General features: G+C 48.0%; 1 pseudogene; it reads right to left on the bottom strand.

Annotated features, from left to right (window-relative positions):
• Nucleotides 1–758: 758 nt before the first annotated feature.
• On the bottom strand, nucleotides 759–4,293 carry LOC138468433 (pre-mRNA-processing factor 40 homolog A pseudogene; annotated as a pseudogene).
• Nucleotides 4,294–4,496: the final 203 nt, after the last annotated feature.

Below are 4,496 nucleotides of genomic sequence, written 5' to 3'. Positions count from 1 at the left end.
GGGAATTAATATATAGTGTGGAGTTGGCAAAGAAGCATCATCAAAGAAATTGCACCATTTTTTTAAAATTATTTTGAACATTTCCTTTGAGCTGAGTCCAACTGCCAGCTCTGCCTCCTCGGAAGTCCACCCTCTGAAACGGCCGCCCCACCCCCACTGTGGCCCTTGTAGAAACCCACTTTACATTTTTTTACATTTCCAGCACTGGCCAGGCATCATGAAGAAACACTGCTTCTCTGCGCGTTCGAGCCTACAATGTAATGACCAAGTGTCTTTTTCTTTTATTCATATTTAAATCTTGGGAATGGATTAAATATATGTTTAATATTTTAAATAAATATTAGTACAAGCTAGAAGACAAGGTTTTAATACTTGATAAAAAAATATTCTAATCAACAACGTAGAAGAACGTGTATTGTAGAAATTTGACTTCAGTGAGTAAAGAACTGTTCACAAAAGTAACCTGAAAAAGGACATCTAAATAGGACATTTTAAATTGAAAAAAGTAATGCTCAAATGCAAAAATAATTAATGAAGTCATCATTGATTTTCGAGACGGGCATAATGTTAACGGCCCCTTAAAATATGTTGGCACATTCGGCAAAAGATTCTTAAGGTGACTTATTCAAATAAAATGTCCAATTGGATTTTTATTCACATCTCATAACAGATGTTCAAATAATGCCCCAATGAAAGCCACTTAGTTTACAACAGCAGTTGGTAAAACCCAGTGTTTCTTCAATTAAACTTATTACAAATAAGTATTCAAAATCATGCCCTTTATTACATCTCATAGTAAACATTTGGTTATACATTTCTCATTGATCATCGTCGAGTTGTTCTAACAGGGTCCTCCTTCGTTTTTCTAACTCTCCTTCACTCAGCTCACTTCCAGATGTATCCCAATTAGCAGAATCTTTTCCAGATCGTTTTTTTGGCGATGTATGCTTTGATTCTGCTTTTCTGCTAGCCTTTTCATTTTCTTTCCCCTTTTCTCTGTCTCTTTCTTTTGTGTCCTTCTCCCTTTCACCGCCTGATTCTGGAGAAGACGAACGGGGTCTAGAACGCTTTCGGTGATGCTTCTTAGCTTTTTTAGAATGCTTCTTATTCTTGATGCGATGATGCTGAAACTCATGCTCAAGTGTATGTATGTAGTCTTTAAACATTCGCCTTCTTTCAGATTCTAGTGTAATGTCTTCAAATGCCTGCTCTTTAATAAACTTGTCCCGAACATCCTCCCAAACAGCGTCCATTTCAATTGGAGGTGCAGCTTCCTTTAACATGCTCTTGAACAGGGACTCTTTGCGCTTCATTTTGCGAGCTTCTTCCTTTTCTCTTTCACGTTCTCTAGCCTCTGCTTTTTCCAGCAAACTACTGAAAGCAAGCTTGATATTTCCAGCATCTAGTGTGGTAGCACGTTTCGTTGAACTTAAAACAGTGACAAAATCTTCAAATGTAGTATTTATTTCCACAAGGAATGTTTTATCCCTCAAGATATCTTGTATAATTTTCTTTTCATCATGATATCGTGCTTTTAAATCATCAACATAAAATTTAAAGAGATCAAGAGCTGTTGAACCAGGCTGGCCAAGCATGTTAGAAAATCTTATGTCAGAGCTCACAGTGGGATACAGCTCCCTCCAAGACAACATGGAATGAAGTTGCCCATTTTCATGTAACTCATCCAAAAACAATTGAAAAGATTCTCTGTTTTTACGTTGCCTTCGCCTTTCACGCAGTAGATCTTTCCGTTTTTCTTCTTTCTCCTCTATTTCCAAAGCACAAATATGTTCTTCAAAACAAATCAGTGCATCTTCTTTGTCCATATTTTGTAGTTCTTCATCCTCTGCAAAGGTTGGATTGTCCATTAGATACTGTTGTGCTTCGGACCATGTTGTACAGTAAGTAACATTAGCCATGTTGTCCAATATGTTTTTTAAGGCCTCCCAATTCCTCTTCCTTAATTGTTTGGCTTGTTCCTTCTCGCGTTTTGACAGAAAGAACAAGACATCCTCATAAATTTCAAGGCGATCACGCTCCGATATTGCATTCCAAACCTCCATATCTCTGTACATTTGTTCAGCTTTCTTGTACTTAGTTGTAGAAGTCATCCTATGATGGTTTTCAAGGAAGCACTGGTAGCTTTCCTTTGCTTCTTTGTACTTGGACCTTGCTTCCTCCTTTTCCTCTTTTTCTGTCTGGACTTTGTAGGCATTGAAGGCTTGTTTCTTTTCACTTAATTTGGCTAAAGCACTGTATCTGGGGTCATTAATGATCATCTTCATAGCTTGTTCCCATGTGGCATTAGACGGTACATGCTTTGCTTTTAGAAGATCTTTAAAGGCTTGTTTTGCTTCTTCCTTTGTGTTCCAGGTATAGGATTTCTTAGCAACCCTTTCTTCCTTTTCATCGGTGGAAGCAGGGCTTGCTACATCATCATGTTTAGAAATACATTCAGAAATACTGCTGGCAGTGTCATCATTTTCATATTTAACAGTGGGTGTTTGATCATCATTTGTATCATTAACAATGTCATTTTCTGTTGCAACTGTAGGAGCAACTGCTGGAACTTCAGATTCCACTGCAGGAAAAATGACTGCAGAAGGGGCACCGACTGATGTCACATTGTCTATTGGGGTAGCAGCAGAACCCACAAGAGGAGAACCAACTGCAACCACAATTGGAGCAGCAAGGGGACTACTAATAGGACCAGTGAGTGGAGTGGCCAGGGGTGGAGCCGTGAGAGGTGCAGCCAGGGGTGGAGCCGTGAGAGGTGCAGCCAGGGGTAGGGCCGTGAGAGGTGCAGCCAGGGGTGGGGCCGTGAGAGGTGCAGCCAGGGGTGGGGCCGTGAGAGGTGCAGCCAGGGGTGGGGCCGTGAGAGGTGCAGCCAGGGGTGGGGCCGTGAGAGGTGCAGCCAGGGGTGGGGCCGTGAGAGGTGCCGCCAGGGGTGGGGCCGTGAGAGGGTCCGCCAGGGGTGGGGCCGTGAGAGGGTCCGCCAGGGGTGGGGCCGTGAGAGGGTCCGCCAGGGGTGGGGCCGTGAGAGGGTCCGCCAGGGGTGGGGCCGTGAGAGGTGCCGCCAGGGGTGGGGCCGTGAGAGGTGGAGATAGAAGCGGAATGGAGAGAGGTGGAGCGGAGAGCGCTGGAGTGGCCAAAGGAGGAGTCACCAGTGGCACAGAAACTGCGAGTGGTGAGGAAACAGGAGCCGTCGTAGGACCTGCCATAGTAGTTATTTCAGGAGGTACAGCAGAGAGAGCTGCAGTCGCTGGAGTAGAGTCCTCTTCTTTGCGGTTTGCCTCTGCCTCGCTCATGGCTTCCAGGTCCTCAAGTTCTTTTGGCTTCACCCAACGGGACTCCTTTGTCTGCGAGTTATAGTAGTAAGACTTTCCAGAGTCAGACTTGAATTCTTTCCAAGGACACTTGGATAACAATTGCTCAGCAGGTGATTTGAGTTCATCTGGCTTTTCCCACGTGGACTGTTTTGTTTCAGTGTTATAAAAGTACATGCGCCCATCGGGTGACTTATGCTCGATCCATACAGATGTTTGTTTCGGCTGCTCATCGGTTGTATTCAGCGGCTGCTGTGCAGGAGCCGTGGGATGTGCGACTTGGCTACTGGGAAGATGGCTGGGAAGCGTAGAAGCTAATGGCCCGCCCAGGTTTCCTTGCAGCTGCTGATGCTGCTGATGCTGCTGCTGCTGCATTACTGCTGGCTGCATGGGCGCCTGGGGCATGTGGGGCACCATCATGCCAGGCATCACAGGCATCATTCCTGGCATCTGTGCCATGTGCCCCCACATGTGGTGCTGCATCATGGCATGGCCACCGGGGGGCATGCTGGGCATTCTCTGAGCCATGTGTGGCATGCCCATAGGCTGGAAATGAGGCATGCCTGGGTGGCCCATGTACGGCGGGCGCATTAGCCGGGCCCCGTTAGGGAAGTGGCCTTGTTGGTGGGGCCCAGGTGGCCCATCTCCGCCGGGCATCATCCCGCGCTCGTCGCCCGGCTGCATGGGCAGCCTCCCCACATAGGAGAGCCTCATTGGTGCAGGGCGCGCGGGTCACAGGACGGGAAGGTGCCTGTGGGGGCGGGGGGGGGGGGTCTGGGTCCCGCTCAGCGGCGCGGGGCTGACACGCGCCTCTTCCTCCTCCTCTTCCTCGGGAGCGCGCAGCGAACTCCTTCTGGTCATAAATGTCCGGGCCGTCTGCATCCGCGCGGGAGAAGGCGCATGCGCACAGCGAAGGCGCATGCGCACAGCGCTCTTACACTCTACCTTTAGGCGTGCGAAGAAAGACTGCAGACTCTCTGCACATGCGCGCTGTAAGGACCGGCACGCGGCAGGAAGAAAGACTGCCGACTCTCTGCACATGCGCGCTGTAAGGACCGGCACGCGGCAGGAAGAAAGACTGCCGACTCTCTGCACATGCGCGCTGTAAGGACCGGCACGCGGCAGGAAGAAAGACTGCGCGCTCTCTGCACATGCGCGCTGTAAGGACCG

This window comes from Ambystoma mexicanum, chromosome 4q (genome assembly GCF_040938575.1).
Source record: "Ambystoma mexicanum isolate Mex_15411 chromosome 4q, UKY_AmexF1_1, whole genome shotgun sequence".
Lineage (NCBI taxonomy): Eukaryota > Metazoa > Chordata > Amphibia > Caudata > Ambystomatidae > Ambystoma > Ambystoma mexicanum.
The sequence above is the reverse complement of the archived record's forward strand: the minus strand, read 5'-3'. Positions and strand labels throughout refer to the sequence as shown.